Source organism: Urocitellus parryii, chromosome 8, assembly GCF_045843805.1.
Source record: "Urocitellus parryii isolate mUroPar1 chromosome 8, mUroPar1.hap1, whole genome shotgun sequence".
Lineage (NCBI taxonomy): Eukaryota > Metazoa > Chordata > Mammalia > Rodentia > Sciuridae > Urocitellus > Urocitellus parryii.
This window is the reverse complement of record NC_135538.1, coordinates 58,960,220-58,980,727: the sequence shown is the minus strand read 5'-3', so window position 1 is coordinate 58,980,727 and position 20,508 is coordinate 58,960,220.

Here is a 20,508-nt window from a genome sequence, read left to right as displayed (position 1 = left end):
TGGGAATTAATTTGCCTGTGGCATTATAAAACCTAGGCAAAACCAAAGCTATCTTGCTTCTAATACAATATTTTTATTATCATATGTATTCAATAGAAGAAAATTTCCATACATGAACTAAGAAACTTCTAAAACTCAAAAGGGCACACAAAATTTTAAACAGCTAAGTTAAAGAGATTCAATTCAGAATTATTATATTAAATAGAGAGCAAATAAAATGGCTTCATCAGAGAAATTCTAAGTCAGATTTTAAATGGATTTTCAAATTTCACTTTACAGTACACTCATTTAAATTCCAGTATCCTACTGTGCAAAGAAGTCAGCAGGTCCACATTTACCTAGTCAAAGAACAGCTGAGACTTATTAATTGCTTACTATGTATAAAGTACTAAATTAAGAATACTGTATGCTTTATTATTTTTAGCACATATATTCATTTCATAATGTTATTATATGGCACTTCTTTAGATATAACTGAAGCAAGAAAAATATTAATAGACCCCCAAATCATATACCTGGAAAGTTGTAAATCTATGATTGCTGAAACTTGTAAAAGTTGTGGATACACACACATACACATATTCATATTAATTAACTATATTAATTAATTATATTAACTATATTAATCTGCTTTCCATTACTGTAACAAAATACTTGAACTTAGGTACTTTAAAAATAGGAGAGATATGTTTTGCTCACTAATTTGGAGGTAAAGAGTGCAAAAAGCATAGTGGTAACTTTAGCATGCTTCCTCCTACCATCTGCATCACTCCACAGCAGCTGGGAGTATCATGGTAGGAGTGCATGTGAGAACTACAGAGTACATGGAGATCTATAGAAAAATCCAGGGGTCAACTTTGCTTTTTTATAACAGTCATTTCATGGGAACAGACCACAGCCCATTAATTCCTTTCATTAAATCCCCACTACTCAGAAGTTCCATACCACACCCCAATATACCACACTGAGGAGCAAGCTCCCAATACTTGAACCTTTGGGCCAACACAAACTATGTCCAAGCCATAGCAATCACATATAAACTCATTTACATCATACACATATATGACATATATTTCATATCCACATTTATGTAGTAGACACGGTAAACATCCACACAAAGTAATATATGAAGATAAATGCACAATTTATAACAATATAAACTTCAGACTTGAGTTATACTGTTATGACTTTTACACAGCAATTATTTCCCTCTTTATCAATGTTCCATTTGTCTGATAATTAACTCCTGTGATTCCAACTTTCCCAGTCTCTTATTTTTGTTATTTTCATTGTCCGTGGTCACTATGATCATCGTCATCTCCTCCTCGGCCTCCTTATCACCTTTTTCTTCTCTTTCTCCTCTTTTACTCATTAGCTAACTTTAAACTTATTTCCCATCTTTTGCATCCCTGTGGTCTTATAAAGAGAGGGAAAAAAATTAAAGAAAAAACAAGTGGATAAGACATAAATAATACAACTTAACAAAATAAAGACTGATGCATCTTGTAAATACTCAGACATTTACTAGGAAAAAAATACTTTTGGTAGTGATATTTTATTATGCAAGACATGGAAATCTCCTGGCTAGTTCAGCCAGGAAGAGAATGATCATCATAAGGATCTATATGGGGCAATAATTGAATCAATCTTAGGCTAATTCAGCTTACCCACAAAGTCTGGGTCTGAAGAGGCATTCTAGTATCTGAAGCAATTCTGGGCTGTCAATCTTCATTTAAGCAATGCTGCTTCTAATGTGATTCAGCTATTCTCTTGAACTCTCTCTCTTCCTTGGTCTTGATGCTCATTCTTTAGCTAGCATGCGATGTTACTTCTCTCCTCACCATGTTTATTTTTTTCGGTGATATAATTTTATTCATTTTTTTTCTAAATTATAACCTCAGCCAACGTATAATTTTCAAAGCCCCCACAAGCCTCTATCTCCTCTTTTAAATCCAGCGTTTGCTCCCTGTAGTAAATTAAACAATCTTTTGGCATTTTCTAAAAATTGTATTATCCTAATTTATATTTGCATACTATTTTACATTGCCTCATTGATCAAACACTTCTATAGGTTACCTACAGTCTTTGTGAAAATTAACTATTCCTTATTTTGGAAGCTCTCCTCATACATCACAATTTCCCTAATGTGTGAGTTTTCTTGGGTTGAGGTAACAAAGTATTACCAATTGGGAGGCTTAAGACAGATTATTGTTTCACAATTCTGGATGCTAGAAACCTGAAATCAAAGCTTGCACAGGGTTATGCTTCCTCTGAATTTTTCGTGGATATCCCATTGACTCTTCATAGGTTCTTTTTACATTTCTTGGTCTGCAGCTCCATAACTCCTATTTCTGCAATTATTATCATATAGCCTTCCTTCTCTGTGTCCTTCTCCTCACATGATCTTCTTTAAACACATAGGACACATTGAATTCAGGGCCATTTTACCTCATTATTGCCTCATTTTTATTAGTAACATCTTCAATAATCTTATGTAAAAATATGTTACTGGGATTTAAAACTTCAGCATATCTGTTTTGAAGGGATACATAACAACACAGAATATGGTAAATTATTACTTTCCATAGAATGAGGCATAGTAATTGTAGTATCAACAGGCGAAACATGTTTGTAGTATATTTCTCATGACATAAGAATAAGAAAACACTTTCTGTGGTTACTGCAGTAAAATATGACTTCCTATAACCAGAGACTTAATTTATATAATCAACCTCTCACTTAGTGGTATTTAAAAAGTTAATTACAATAATTTTACTGCTGTTTACTAAGATTGTGCATTTGAATTTATTTTTATGTATCTTCTGTTGATGGGCATTGGGCTAGATTCTTTCTACACATAATTTTATTTAATCACTAAGATAAAACTATGTCTACATAGTGTGCTATGCTACTATATTAATATATGTGATTTCTAATGAATTGATCAAACATCAAAATGCCAATAAATAATGTGACAAAATTTGGATCAGTTATTTATGACTTTGATGTGCATTACTAAATTTTGGATAGATTCTTATTTCTCTTCTAAAGGCTCAACTAGTATTTGTATCATTTAAAATACATCCTCAACTAAAATGATAAGAATCCATTGCTCTGAAAAGCAATATATATTAGTGATGCAATAGTTGGCTTTAATGTCAGATGAAATTGGTGGTGTAATTCCATATTCATCACTTCAGAACTGTATAATATTAACCATATTGTATAAATTCATAAATTTTGTGAGTCTAGATTTTATAGTTTATAAATAAAAACAAAATCATATAAGATTGAATAGAAAGTGGTCATGAATTGCTAATCAAAGGAAATGCTCAGCAAAGGAAACAATAATGTGAAGAGAGAACATACACAGTGGGAGAAAATCTTTACCATGTGCACCTCAAATAGAACACTAATCTCCAGGAAGTACAAAGAACTCAACAAATTTAACACCAAAGAAAAACAAATAACCCATTCAATAACTGGGCTAAGGAACTGAACAGGCACTTCCCAGAAGATATGCAATCAATAAACAAATATATGAAAAAATGTTCAACATTTTTAGTAATTAGAGAAATGAAAATCAAAACTACTCTAAGATTTAATCTCACTCCAGTCAGAATGGCAATTATCAAGAATACAATCAACAATAAGTTTTGGCAAGGATGTGGGGGAAAAGGTATACTCATACATTGCTGGTGGGACTGCAAATTGGGTGCAACCACTCTGGAAAGCAGTATGAAGATTTCTTAGACAACTGGGAATGGAACCATCATTTGACCCAGCTATCCCACTCCTCAGTCTATACTCAAAGGACTTAAAGTCAGCATGCTGTAATGATGCAGCCACATCGATGTTTATAGCAGCTCAATTCACAATAGCTAAAATATGAAACTAATCTAGGTGTCCTTCGATAGATAAACAGATAAAGAAACTGTGGTATATATTCACAATAAAATACTCAACATTAAAAGAGAATACAATTATGGCATCTGCAGGTAAATGGATGGAGTTGGACAATATCATGCTAAGTGAAATAAGCCAGTCCCAAAAAACCAAAGACTAACTATTTTCTCTGATATATGGTTGCTAATGGAGGGGGCAAGGGAAGGTAAGAATGGAGGAACTTTGGATTGGGAAGAGGGAAATCAGGAAACAGAGGTGGCATGGGGGTGGGAAAGATGACGGAGTGAGACGAACATCACACTCTAGGTACATATATGATTGCACAAATGGTGTGACACTACATCATGTACAACCAGAGAAATAAAAAGTCGTGATACATTTGTGTACAATAAATCAAAATGTATTCTGCTTTTATGTATAACTAATTAGAACAAATTTAATAAGTTCCTCTAATACAGCAAATACTCAGTACATGTTAGTTAATATTATTGCTCCTTGTTTTTTACATATCACACATAATTAGTATAATATTGTAATTATTATTTACATGATTTGTATACAAAAAGGTGATGAATAAAAAAAAATTAATACATGTTTGGTTAATACATAAGAGACTTTTCCAAATATATAAAGCAGCCATCATCTGGAAGATTTTTTATGAATACTAAAAGATATAATTTGAGTATTAAATGATTTGGAAAAAAACAATGAAGTGAATCTAGAATTATGGGAGTTAGTTTTATTAGTTATTAATAGATATCACTCAGATTCAAATTCTTCCTGAATCAAAGCCATCCCAAAATATATTGAAAATGCTGTATTTTGAACTATCTTGCTACATATTTCTGATATTTGAGAGGTGACTGTTATCTCTGTCCCACACAATTCTCATTTTTTCTTAGTAAAAGAAAAGCAAATATAATTCATTACATGCACACACATACACACACATACACAATGCATATAAGTCTATTTAATGGTATATAATATAAAATATTAATTTTATTGTAGTTTATTTGTAAAATGTTACTAATATAGGCATTTAAATTGTTTTGCTCTCAATTTCTACAAAATTTTTTTTCACTTTGAGTTGGGAAATAAATGATTATATATCAAATTATGTATATGTGGTACAAAGAGGCATACATCTCATCAACAGCATTATTACATAATATTGACGTTATTGTGAACAGAGTCTGCAAATTTTTGCCACAGACTCATAGAATAATAGCATAGGAACAGCGTTTCCATGGCAACACTTTAACCACTCTTTCTAGATGTATTTGTAGATGTTCATATTTGTGAGAAAAATTACAATAATATTTTTACCTTGAAAGCTGTGTAGAAATTGTCAATCCTACCATAATCTGTTTTAAGTATTATCATATGCAAATTTAAAATTGCATTTTAATGCCTTCATTAAATTAAAAAAATAATTGTATGTGGACAAGCACAACTATAATAAACTTCACTTAATAAAGATTCATTTATACAACCAATCCTAGATGGATTATACGTAATTACTTATTCATGACAGCTAGCAATTTAAATTTTATTCTAGTACCTTAAATTATTACCTAAAATCTATAATCCCATCATAGACAGATGTTTACTTTGTCAGATTACAATTCATATGTTACATTATTTTTGCAAATGTTCTGTCAAATCATTAAATTTAACTGATCAGGCATTCTATATAAAAATAAATAATTTTTGCTGTCCTTTTTCCTTCTTGGTCACATTATTCTAAATAACCTTATAACATTCACTATGTTTCTATGTGATAAGGTTATATTAGTAACTTTTGAAAGTGCAAAAATCTAGTAATAGAGTACAAAACAGAGTTTAAAATTGCATTGATATACATAATTAATACTTTTGATCTTATATAAGGTTTTGGGGGGAACACTCTAATATTGGACAGAGTGTTCCAGTTTCTGAAAATGAAAGGTAAAGGATTTCTTAAAAATTGAATTACTTAAACAGGAAAACTTCAATTATATAATAATTGACACATACAAAAAGACTACAATCTTTAATTACAAATACTTGACACTTTAAATAGTAACCTCTTTTGAACCCATGGGAGAATAACTTGCCTAAAGAAATACTCAGATATATTTATATTTTGGAGATGATATTTGTTTGCATGTATATTCCAAATAGAAATTATCAATTTGAAAATTATATTAAAAAGCATTAATTTTCTACCTATGAAATTTAATTAGCCTTTGTTCCTTTCTCACGAAAGCAATCATTTATAATTTACAACTAATCAAATATTTTTGAAAATGTATGTAAGGATTAATATATTATATGAAAAAGTACTGATTTGACCAGTTACTTAGCAAACTGAATACACCATTAAAAACACTAAATGTGTTTGTAAAGCTAATCATATCTTTGAGAATAAAGCATTTTCAGGTGATAGTATGCTATTCTTGATTTACCAAACATACATATATCAAGTTGAGTGACTATATTTCTGATAGTTTGATCTGAGTAGTGACAACATTAGCATACAAATATGACACTAATGTGTATGATTTATTCAATCAGAAACTGCATATACTATGTAGTGAATTCTAATAGCTAACTTGTTTTTTTCTTCTTTTTTATTTTTATTTTTTAATTTTTTTAAATACACGACAGCAGTGGAAAGCATTACAATTCTTATTACACATATAGGGCACAATATTTCATATCTCTGTATATAAAGTATGTTCATGCCAATTTATGCCTTTTTACATGTATTTTGTTGTTTTTTTCCATTACAATTCTTAATACACATATATACCACAATTTCTTGTATCTCTGTTTGTATATAAAGTATGTTGACACCCAATTCAAGTCTTCATAAATATACTTTGTACAATTATGTCCATCACATTCCACCATCCTTGTCAATCCCCTGTACTTTTCTTCTTAATGGTATTCTTATATACACTATATCATTTTTTTCTAACATAATATGATTTTAAAATAACACCAAAATTCATAACATTAAGATAGAATACATAAATTCTACTAATAGATGTGTATTTGATCATGGATGATATGTAAAAGCTATAAAAATTATAATTACAGGGCAGAAGAAACATTTAAATAATAAAATAAACAGTTTAAAATTTGTTTGTGCATAAATAAAACACACAGAAATGGAAAGAGTAAAAGAAAGCAGGAGTTAAGGAAAGAAGGAAAAGCAGCAGAGAGGGAGGATGGAGGAAGGAATTCGTTTAGTAAATAATTATATAATGATAAGTTATATGGCCTTCTAGGTCAGATTTTTTGCTTCCAACATCCAAAAGTTTTTACAGTTAACTTAAGAAAGATATTTAGTGTCTATAAATTTTAGCTTCCTTATCCTTAAATGAGATTAATATTAATTGTTACATGTTTGTTTTATTGCAATAAGAGTAAAAACATAAAGATCAGTCCATACTACTATGCAGATAGCAAGTCTTCAAAAAAATTATCATTTCTTATAGTGCTAATATATTTTTATTATGGCTTAAATGTTTTATTTTGTATATGAAGCATACATAATGTGTAATAATTTACATGAATTTATGACTGAAAATAGCAATTTGAAACAAAATAAAACATGTATGAATGATAAGACAATTTTTGAGTGCTTCAAAGAAAATATGAAAAACTATTGACATAAAATTATCAGGAAGTAGTTTTTTATATTTTACATAGCTATCAATCTTTGACAAAGCTTTAATTGAGAATAAACTAACATTGCAGAACTTGAAGTTTATATCATTTTATGTTCTGTTAGAATCTACTTTTGAAACAGTTCTTTATAGTATGTTTAATAAGAATACTTTATTTAGAAATTATTGATTTTGGCATCAACAGGTTCAGCATTTAAACTAAACAAGAAACACAATGTATCTGATGGGATCAGTTTTGCCACATTAATACTCTGAAACAGTATGAAATGTATTTAAGAAATATTGGACTGATCCACAGTGGTTTTCACTTAGCAAAATATTTAAAGTATTAACTTCTTGGGACAAAGAATACAGGTTGTTATTTTGAGTTGTCCACTGAATTGAGGAGAGCACCCTGCTACTATTTCTCATGCCAGCTGTTTGTATTTCCTTCACAGGTATTCTTCAGTTTATTTTCTTGAAGTACAGTAGCAAAAAAAGACAGTTTGAAATAATTGAGGTAGTCAGAACTAGTACAGACGATGACTGAATTCTTCTTCCTCTGTGTTTTAATACTCTCTGTTTCATAGAAGAAAAATGAACTGCAATTTTTCAAGTGACTCACCAAAATGAAGATACTACTTTCAAAAATTATCTAGGGCTAATGAGTATAGAAATAGTAGGCCATTAGGCACAGTGTCTCTGGTTTAATTCCTAGGTCCTATATCCACTTTGAGTTGAGTTTTGTGCATGGTGAGAGAGGTTTAATTTCATTTTGTTGGTAATGGATTTCCAGTTTTCCAAGGACCATTTGTTGAAGAAGCTATCTTTTCTCCAAAGTATGTTTTTGGTGCCTTCTCTAATATAAGATGACTGTAGTTATGTGGATTTGTCTCCATGTCCTCTGTTCTGTACCATTGTTCTACAAGTCTGTTTTGGTGCCAATACCATTCTGTTTTTGTTACTATTGGTCTGCAGTATTCTTTAAGATCTGGTAGGCCCCAACTTCCTTAATAAGACTCCTGTAGCTCAAGGATTAAAATCAAGAATCAATAAATGGGATGGATTCAAACTAAAAAGCTTCTTTTTAGCAAAAAAAAAAAATAATCAGTGAGGTAAATAGAGAACCTACATTTGAGGAGCAAATTTTTACCACATGCACATCAGACAGAGCACTAATCTCTAGGATATATAAAGAACTCAAAAATTTTTACACCAAAAAACCAAATAACCCAATCAATAAATGGGCCATGGAACTGAACAGACACTTCTCAGATGATGATATATAATCAATCAACAAATACATGAAAAAAAATGTTCAACATCTCTAGTAATTAGAGAAATGCAAATTAAAACTACTGTAAGATTTCATCTTACTCTAGTCAGAATGGGAGCTATTAAGAATATAAACAACAATAAATGTTGGTGAGGATAATGGGAAAAAGGCACACTCATACATCCCTGGTGGGACTGCAAATGGGTGCAGCCAATATGAAAAGCAATATGCAGATTTCTTGGAACTAGCTATCCCACTCCTTGATCTCTACCCAAAGGACTTAAAAACAGCATACTATAGGAACACAGCTACATCAATATTTATAGCAGCACAATTCACAATAGCTAAACTGTGGAACCAAACTAGCTGCCCTTCAATTGATGAATGGATAATGAAAATGTGGTATGTATACACAATGGAATACTATTCAGCATTGAAAGATAATAAAATCATGGCATTTGCAGGTAACTGGATGGAGTTGGAGAATACAATGCTAAGTGAATTTAGCCAATCCCAAAAAACCAAGTGCAGAATGTTTTATCTAATATAAGGAGGCTGATCCATAATGGGTTTGGGGTGGGGAGCATGGGTAGATTAGATGAACTCTAGATAGAGCAAAGGGGAAGGAGGAGAAGGGAAAGGACATGGGAGTGGTAAAGATGGTGGAATGAGATGGTCATTGTCACTCTAAGTACATGTATAAAGACACGAATGGTGTGACTCTACTTTGTGTATAACCAGAGATATGAAAAACTGTGTTCTATATGTGTGATAAGAATTGTAATGAATTATGCTGTCATACATATCAAATTAGAATAATAAAAAAAGAAGAAATAGCAGGCCATTGAAATAGTTTCCTAGGGGTATCAATACAAAGTACCACATATTTAGTGTTAAAAACAAGAGATAGTGTTTCACAGTTTGGAAGGCTAGAAGTCCAAAATCAAGGTGTTGGCAGGGCTGGTTTCTTCTGAGGACCATCAGGAAGAATATATTTTAAGCTTCTCCTCCAGCTTCTTGTAGCTTCTGGTGTTGCTTCACTAGGAGATGAATTGGTACTTTTACCTGGCATTATTTCTATAAAGATACTACTTATATTGTATGAGATGCTTACCAACTTCAGAAACATCTCATTTAACTAGTTATAGATGCAAAATTTCCACAGAAGATAACATTCTGAAGTACTGAGAGTTGGGACTTTGATATATACATTTTTGGAAGATATAATTAGACCCATGACAGAAATCTGGTTTGATTTTATTTCAGAAAATATTCTCTAATAAAGCTGGCATTTTGATTCCTTTTTACGCCTATGACATATCATCATTGTATTAGAACCTGTAGAAGATGAGGGGAAACATTACTCTCCTTGAACACCAACAATTGATAACTCCACAAGGACCTGAGGATCTGTGGCTGTCCACCCAGCATGACTGTTGATTCTACCCTGCATTGCTTTTCCTCAGATGAGATAAAAATGGTATTTAGAAAATGGAGTCAGGCCCATTTTAAAATCAATATTTTATTTGTTTAAATATATTTCTTCTGGAAGTATTTTTATTTTCCCCAGTAGCAAAAGCTTGTCTCTCAGCCATTTCTTTGTATTTAACTAAGTTAACTTTCCAAATGGCAGAAGTGTTATGGGTGATTTATTCTCTGTGCAGTAAAAAAAAAAAAATCATATTTTCAGTGACAATCTGGCTAGTATTTTTAATCCTCATGGGGCATAACCATCAATATTCTCTGGGGAAAAACTCCTCAAAAATTCCATGCCTATGATACCAAGTAATCTGATATTTGATGCATTAAAACATGTCCTGCCCTCCTGAAATACCCACCTTTGCATTTTTATAGGTACTGTTTGCTTACAAAGTCCTATCTAATAATTTTACCTACTAATCACTGATGAGCTCCAAAACAAAATTTGCACATCCATATCTTCTGTGGATTCCCTTCCTGTAGTTTGTCTTGAATTCTGCAATAGTCTAAATAGCTATGGGAGGACCATCCCTAAGTCAAGCTCACACTTTTCCTTTTTCAGCCACAATCGTTCTTAGCTATATTTAGAGCAGTGTTATCTCATCTGTTTTATTTTTTCCTTCATTGTAGACACCTCTCTTAGGTGCCTTTATAAATATTATTTTCTGAATTTCCCTTGAAATTTCAATATGACAATGTTCTGTGTATGAATTTATTGGCCATGTTTATGTGGAATGGTCTCACAGAAGAACAAAACTATTATAATATTTAAATTTTCAACTTCAAGAATACCCCTTGCATTCTAGAGAATCCAGACTACTTTCTCAAAGGAGAAATGCAGTTTATGCTTGGGTATTATTATATAATATAGTCCCAAATGTAAAGCTAAAGTAAATTCCTGATATTAAGCAAAGGCTGCCTTAGCTTTCATCTTTGTAAGTTCTTTTCATTTCCCATTGTCTCATTTTATTGATGAAGTCAGTTAAGATGTATATTAAATATCAACTAGGAAGACTCAATTGTTTCAAAAGTTTATCATTTGCTTAAAAAAATGTGTGCTACTAGCCTAGTAATATTTTCCCCTGAAAAGAGAAGCAAAAGATGTCTCTTAATGCACATTTAGTAGTGCATTGTTAAATGTCATATATGAAATGCGATGTTTTGAAATAGATTAATTTTAGCATGAAAACATGTCTTCAATTTCATCTCTCTTTAATAGAAGTTAATTTTGTTTTTCTTAAAATGACCATTGAACTTTACTTATTACAGTTTCATTGTCTTACACTATTTGCTAATTTAACATGGTGCAATATATGCATGATATACTTTTAATTCTAAGGTGAGTATTTTTAGCATATTTAAGCTTAAACTCAGGATATATTGGGTACTTGATGTCAATATTAATAGGATACTTTATTTTCTTCTTCCTTGCACTCATAACCAAAAATGTTATTAAATCAATCAGGTCTTTCAGAAATAAAGGTTTAGTTGAATGGTGTAAAGTGTAATAAAATCACTCTTACTATCCTTAATAAGAAATAGTATGCATACCCATTTAATTAATATTACAGCCCTTCTAAACTATTTAAAACTATGCAAGTATGATTTGGTGTTCTCTCTTACTTAGGAAGCTTTTATTTTATGATTGTTATCCTATCACAATGATCAATAATACATCATTTTACTATTAAATCAATCACTGTTTAGATAAGAAGTCATATGTTCACCCTACTCATAAGTGAGATTAATCTGTAGCCTTTATTCAATATCATCTTTGTCAGGTAGTATCATAACCTTATTCTTTGAACTGAGTTGTTTTCAGTTTGTAGACGATGATAAATATATTTTCTTAAGTATGAAGACTTTCACTGTTTATGCAATGTAGACTGAATTAGAAAATCATTATTTTCTGTCAAAAAGGTTTAAGCTTGTCACCAATAAAATTATGACAAGTTTTGAAATATCATGCAGAATTGGTATTTAAAATACAATTCTAAAAAGGACATTTCATATTGTAGTCTTCTGTTAAATTACTCTGTAAAATACTGGTAAATTTGAGAATGTATACCAAGCTATAACTACATTAGAATAATTTATTTGGACATATCTCCAAATCTAGAGAACTATCTGTCTAATAACATGTCTGTTAAATCCCTTCCAAATAAATTAATATGTTCTGAAAAACAAACATGTAAATGTAGGTTCACAATGAACAGAACAATTGTTCCTCCTTCAGAATTTCTCTGGAAAGAAATGACTATATTGAATGAATGGATGATTTGTACAGAGTAAATTTTCATGAGATAAGAGAAGCATGTCAGCTTCTTTAGAGACAGTGTCAATAGAGAATGTGGGAGAAAGAGAGCACCATTCCTCCAGAAGCTCATTTCAGGACTTGAAACTGTGGTCAAAGTGCACCACAGAGACCAGGAGGGTATTTTCACTGCACCCAGGACCTCTAGGAGAAATGATGAGGAGTGCATATGGGGAATAGCACAAGGGGAACAGGACAGGATCTCCTTGTCTCTTAGAAGCAGAGAAGAAACTACCCTGAATATGAAGAAGCCCAAATTCATCTCACTCATCTTGAAATATTATTTAAGAACAAATGAGGAACACATGGAGCAGTGCTCAAATATCTAAGGAATAGTTTCTCCCAAATATCTTGATGAATAAGACTTTAAAATATAGGAAATCAGTGTACTTACTAAAATCAAGGCCGCCTTGCTTGTTGATCTGTAATCGTAAAGAAACCATCAGATTTGGATATGAGACCTGTATTCATTAGAGAAGACAACTGCTCAGATTCTAAGGGTAGGACATGACAAGCACAATTGTGCTCTGCTTGTTAGTAGAGGAAACAAAGGTATTGTCAGAAGGCATGTCGATAGCAGTAACAGGTCAGTGACAGTCCTGGAGTAGGTGTCAGCTGTGCTGCACTGTGAACAGAAATTAGCAGGCAGACTTGTGGGAGTAATAAGTCTGGGAGCAGCTGAGTAGACATGGAGTCCAGATGTGATTCCAAATAATACCTCAATCTTATTGAAAGGGTTGACAGGGCTCTGTATGGCTAATTTTTTGTTGTTGTTGTATTGGGACTGTAAAACATATATATATTTTCAAAATTCTAAGAATTAGTCTATTTTGAAATTTCCAGTGCCTACTATTTTAAATACTACAATATTTTTAATTAGCTCATATAATTGTATGGACTTATCATGTACAACATCTTTTGTGGTTCTAAGTATTGCAGAACGCTTAAACCTAGATGTTTAGCCTTGTGTTAATTCACACAGTCATCATTTTCATGGTAAGAATACTTAATCTCAACTTTATTTGCATTTTCCAAAACTACCTATATCATTGTTAACTACAGTAACCAGGTATATAACAAATCTCTTAAATTTATTCTTCTTATTTAAATATAGTTATTTACATTTGAACTAACATCTCCCAACACCCTCTCCCTCCTAACTACCCTAGAATACATGATCTTGTAGCCAAGGATTTTAAAAATATTTTTATGAATCAGAGAATTAATTAATATTTTAATATTTTTAAATTCAATTTTAAAAAATAAATTGTCAAACCACACAATGTACCCTTTAATAATAGGATTATTTTAGATTTCTTCAGTTTTCTTACTTATAACTTCAGAATTGTGGCTTAGATACTCTTATCTCAACTACTGTTTTTTTTTTTCTTTAAGTTTCCCATACTGCTAAATTGGTATACTTAGATATACAATATATTATAATAATATGTCATATACTACCATCTGTCACTTAATTTTTTTTTTTTGCATTTTCCCTTTGACAACCTAGTGCTAATAATAACTTTAATAATTTATTTCTAAATAAAAATATTCTAGACTTTTGGGTTATATAGTAAATGGCATTCATTGACTAGCTTGCCAGGTATGTGTCTTTTCGATATAATAGACAATATTTATAATTTAACAAGTATCAATTCACATACCTGTAATTATAAGTCAATTAAATTTATAACTTAAATTAGAAATTTAGCAACTGAGTTTATAGAAAAATTTATCTGCATAACAGGTTGATTTATTATGAGAAGTGTCCATATGCCCAACAGGAAGCCTGTGAACAACCAGAGTGACATGTGACAGAAACAGATGGCTTAAGGAACAATATACGCATTAGTTCTAGAAGTAATGCACTTGCCCAGATCAGTGCATGCTGCTGTTGTCCTCTTCTCCACTGTCACAACGTCAGGTCCCTCTGCTATTAAACTTTTAAACTATATTCAGGTTTCCATCAAATACCTACTTTTTTTTTTTTTTTTTTTTTTTTTTTTTTTTTGGTACTAGGGATTGAACTCAGGGGCACTCGACCACTGAGCCACATCCCAGTCCTCTTTTGTATTTTATTTAGAGACAGGGTCTCACTGAGTTAGTTAGCTCCTCACCATTTGAGGCTGGCTTTGAATTTGCAATCCTCCTGCCTCAGCCTTCTAAACAGCTAGGATTGCAGGCATGCTAACATAAGAATTTTCCTTTTCTTTTTTTCTTTACATAGTTTTCTTGTAATTATCTACTTATAATGTTAGATGCTGGGTGTGAATGAAATAATGCTACAGGTCCTTTCCCTCACCACTGTGTTAAGCCCCATGTCTGTAGGCTACATTGATTTCAGTCGAAGTGGAATTGATGTTAGAAACACTTTGTTTATCTACTTGCCTTGGAGTTCTCAGTGGTGATGTTTAAAGGAGGGCATTTGATTCAGTTATCATTATGGGCTGATTTGAAAATCAACCCAGACTTACCTTATTTTGTTCAGACACCTCACACTGTGTGAAATTGGTTCCTCTTTCACATGAGCCCACTCATATAGTAGCTAACACCTCCACCCTCACCCACTTGCACCCTGACCACAATATCCTTGATCTATGAAACTAATGCAAAATTGTTTTTCTGAAAATATAAGTTCTGCCCTTCTGAAAATGTAATTTCTGAGAATGTATAACCTAGTACTTTTCCACTTTATAAAATGCACTTTGTGATTATAATTGCCTTTCCAACCCCCACTTCTTTGTGGTTTTAATCCTCATAAGCTGATTCCAATACCCAATCATGGTGGAAGATTGCAGAACTGCTTGGTTCTCTGCACACTAAGTCCTGGACAGAAATAAAGCTTTTCTCTTCACCTTCAAAGGACCTGGAGAATTATTTGGAAATTTGGGAATAGCACCTTAACATTATGAATACCTACACAATTACTACTTTCTTCTATAATGAAGAGATCGTTTTTATTTCTGTTCATTCTCCCTCAACATCAAGAAGCATCAATCCTCAAGTGTCTGCAAGCTGCTTCATATTAGGGTTTTGGAATTAGTAACTTTATCAACAAGGGTAATGTTTGATTTTTGTTGAGCCAACGATTTTCAATCTGTTTGCCCACATAGCCATGTATGTGTCATACAGGAAAAATTAGTGTAAAAGGGGTGAGTCTCTCTCAGTTACACACACAAACACACACACACACACACACACACACACACACACAGCCAACCCCTTCCCCAACTGTTTTATAAATATATAATCTGGAAATGTGAAATTACTGCTGAGAATTTACACGTAATACAAAGTTTTGTGTATTTTTAAGTACAGGTATGCATCATTCAATGCATGAAAATGTGTCATTAGGTGATTTTGTCTTTGTGTGAACATGATAGAGTGTACTTACACTAACCTAGGTGACATATCCTTCCATAAACGTAGGGTATGTGGCACAGCCTAGTGCTCCTGGACTATAAACCTAACATCGTGTTACTGCTCTGAATATTGTATGCAGTTTTAACATAGTGGTATTTGTATATATAAACATACAAAAGGTACAATAAAAATAATATATTAAAGAAAAAAATGGTATGCTTTATATAAAGGACACTTCCATGAATGACACTTTCTAGCCTGGAAATTGCTCTGAGTAAGTAAGTTTGTGATATGAGGCCTAGAACATTATTGTACACTGTGGGAGACTATAAACTGTGTACTTTGGCTATAATAAATTTGTAAAAACAAATTATTTCTTCAAAATAAATTGTGTACTGCATTTTTTTCACATTATAAACTTTTAAACTTTTAAAACATTTGAACTTTTAATAATAGCCCAAAGCACAAACACATTGTACAGATGCACAAAAATATTTCTTTTTGTTGTCATTCTATAAGCTTTTCTCTACTTTAAAAATTCATTTTATAATTTCTAAAATTTCTTTTTGTTAAAAAGACACAATGCTTGCATTATCCTAGTCTATAGAGGGTCAGGGACATCAATATCACTGCCTTGTACCTCCAGAGCTTGTCCCCCAATAAGTCTTCAGAGGCGGCAAGATGCATGCATCTGTCATGTCCTATGATAACAAGACCTTCTTCTGGAATACCTCCTGAAGGGCATACCTAGAGCTGTTTCACAGATAGATTTTTGTGTATGAAAAGAAGGAATATCCTCTAACAATAAATATACAATAAAGTAAATACATTACCCAGTAGCAGACTCATTTTCATCAAGTACTATGTATTGTAGTAGTACTATATTGTGTATATTATTCTTTGATACTACTGGAAATGCAGTAGATGTATTTATATGAGCATTGCCACAAACTCGTGACTATTGTATTGTGCTGTAACTTTACTACAGTGACTCTCTCAAGGGACAACAAAGGTTTTTTCAGCTTTATTAGAAACTTAGGGGACAAGCACTATATGTAAGATCCAGCAATGACAAAATGTTGTGAAACACAGGATTCTAATTCCTTAATTGATTATCTTTACTACTAACCATCTTATATACTTCTGGAATTGTCCCCATTCAGTTTATAATTCAGCATGTTCATTAGCATTTTACTTTTCGCTGTGGATATACTTAGGATAATTTTATGTACTCTCTTTTTTTTTGAGAGAGAGAGAGAGAGAGAGAGAGAGAGAGAATTTTAATATTTATTTTTTTTTAGTTTTCGCTGGACACAACATCTTTGTTTGTATGCGGTGCTGAGGATCAAACCCGGGCCGCACGCTTGCCAGTCGAGCGTGCTACCGCTTGAGCCACATCCCCAGCCCCTAATTTTATGTACTCTTTATGGCTATGATTTTGTATCTTTCTCTTCTGCTTTTCTTTATTTCAAAGTACCTAAAGAAATAATTTATAATGATTACTGTGATTTCATAATTTATAATAATTATCTCATACTAAGATCTTTTAAATATTGGAAATTGATTCTTAATTACAAAACTAATTTTTAGCTTTCTTAATTTCTTATAGCTGTAAATAAGTTAAATATTATTTTTTTCTGAAAAGTTTTCTTAAAATTTTCTTTTCTCTCCATCAATATAGTCTCCAGTGTACTTTCCCCTTTTACCTTCTCCTAAGGTTCTTGATGCAGAATTCTTTTATAATCATTATGTAAAGACATCCAGTTTCTGAAGTTGAGATTCTTTCTGATAACTGTTTCCTCTTTCTAGGTTCTTTCTCAGTCAATCTCTAAGCTTTTAACATGTGTAGTTTAGGTTGGGTCCCTTTTTCCCTGGGGACTAGCTGTTGGCCTTTTTCTTCCTCTCCACTTTTCACAGTGACTCCTGACATGCTCTTTCCAAATTTGTGATCTTACTATAGTGCTCTCCACTTGTGTCCTGCACAGTGTTGCTCTCTATTTCAGTTCTATGCTCCATTTCACACATTCATTTTTTAGACACTTCATAAGAATAATAAGATATATAATGTGAGAGGTCCAAAGCACGTTAGGAAAATAGGGGCCAATACTTCTGCTTTTCAATAAAAAAAATGAGATGACATAATAACTCTGTAAAATAAATACATGTTAGAGGCTTAAGCCAGAGTTAGAAGTCAGATATTATTCTGGGCTAGCAGTTTTATACTTCTACATGATGAAAATTGTAAATTTCTAAAAGAGTTATATTAAAAATCCCAAACCCTGCATTAGATAGCTGAATGTATTAATCTGTTGACTAATAACACATTTAACTATTGTGGAGTGAAAGATGTCTAGTCTGAACTGAGCTGCACTGTGAGTATAAAAATCACTCCTGATTTAAAATATTCAATACAAACAAAAGAATGTGAAATGTCTTTAACAGTGAAAAACATTTATCAATCCTTAAATTATAGTATTTGAAAATTAATATGGGATCAAAGATAATATATTCCTTATTTTAGCTATTTCTGTGTATTTTTAGAAATGATTTTAATTGTAAAATGCTACATTTACATTACATCTTGAGCTCACAATATCGTCTTATTGGGCAGAATTTTTCTAAACTCCCAGCAACTACTTAATACATCTTAAAGATTTCTCATAATACATTTTCATTCCAAGACTATCTCAACTCTTCAACAAGCAATTGCTTATGTTATTGCTATATCTTCTCTCTCTCTCCATCAATATTGCATTCCTAAGACACTCATACTCATTGCTCTCATTTAAAATATCCCTGTGGACAGGACCCCTCCATTCATTTATATATGCATTTCATTAATGAATTTTTACTCTTCCTATTGTGAAGTGGAATTTGTTTTTCCAATTCCATTGAATCCTGACTTTCTTTGGTCAACAGAACACAGAGGATGTATTTAAGAGGAATTCTTTGAGAAGTCTTGCGTATTTTTTAATTTCTTGGAATGCCTCCACAAAACACCAAGATGCTTAATCTAGCTGGTACTAAAGATGACAGAGTGTAGCAGAGCAAACCAACCCAGATGTGCCTCCCTGTATCAATCATGTGATGGTAAGTTCCCAAGGTCAGATGTAAGACTGAATGCATCACAGACAAGCTTGGTCAAGTCTCCAGATCTGTGGCCACCTGATGTCAGGCACAACCATTTGATATCTAGGTCATTCCAGCAGAAGAATCATCTAGCTAAACTCAAACTAATTTGCTTAATCACAGTATAATGAACAGATTAAATGAGAATTGTCTTTACCTATTGTTATTTTGACATTCAGTAATAAATAACCAGTGCCACTTCATTTCCTTTACTGGATCAAAAGTCGTATTCCATTTTTTAAAATTAATTAATTTTATTAGTGCTTTAAAGTTACATGTATTAGTGGGACTCATTCTGACGAACTCATACATGCACAGAATTCAATTTCATTTCATGACCCACCTTTTCCACTTTTTCCTTACTTTTTCTCTCCCTTTTCCCTCCCAATCTTCCACAGCAATATTTTTTTAAATTATAAATGTACCTTTCCTTTATTTCAGAAATTCTACTTTTATATTTTTAATTAATTTTTTATTTATACATGACAGTGGAATGCATTACAATTCTTATTACACATATAGAGCACAATTTTTCATATCTCTGGTTGTATACAAAGTATATTCACACCAATTTGTGTCTTCATACCTGTACTTTAGATAATAATGTCCATCACATTCCACTGTCATTAATAACCCCATGCCCTTCCCTTTCCCTCCCACCCCTCTGCCCTATCTAGAGTTTGTCTATTCCTCCCATGTTCCTCCTCCCAACCCCACTATGAATCAGCCTTCTAATATCAGAGAAAACATTTGACATTTGGTTTTTTGGGGATTGGCCAACTTCACTTTACATTAGCTTCTCCAGCTCCGTCCATTTACCTGCAAATGCCATGATTTTATTCTCTTTTATTGCTGCGTAATATTCCATTGTGTATACATGCCACATTTTTTTTTTTATCCATTCACCTATTGAAGGGCATCTAGATTGGTTCTGGTATATTTTATGCAGATATTTCTAATTACTATAGACCTCTGACTGCTCCTCCCTATTAAATTAACACAGTCATTGAACATTTCATTTATAAATAATTATAATTTTAGAATAATTTCACCAACATTATCCTTGCCCTTATAACTGTGTATTTTAGCTCTTTCCTGATGGAGAATGTGAGATTTGGATCACAGCACTAGAATTATTGCAGACATTTTAGCTATTGCTGCTATCATTTAACAGCAATACTATATGTCAGATACATATTTTAGCTTTCTTAACTCTATAATATATTTAAAAAGCAGTTATTAAACTTAGGGTAAATTGAGACAGAGAGAGGCTTAAAACTTGCAGAAGTTCACATGTGGCAGTCAGTAGGGGCCAGGCTGTGAGACCAGACCAGTTCCTAATCTAATACTCTCCATAAAACTGATTTTCACAAAAGGTCTTA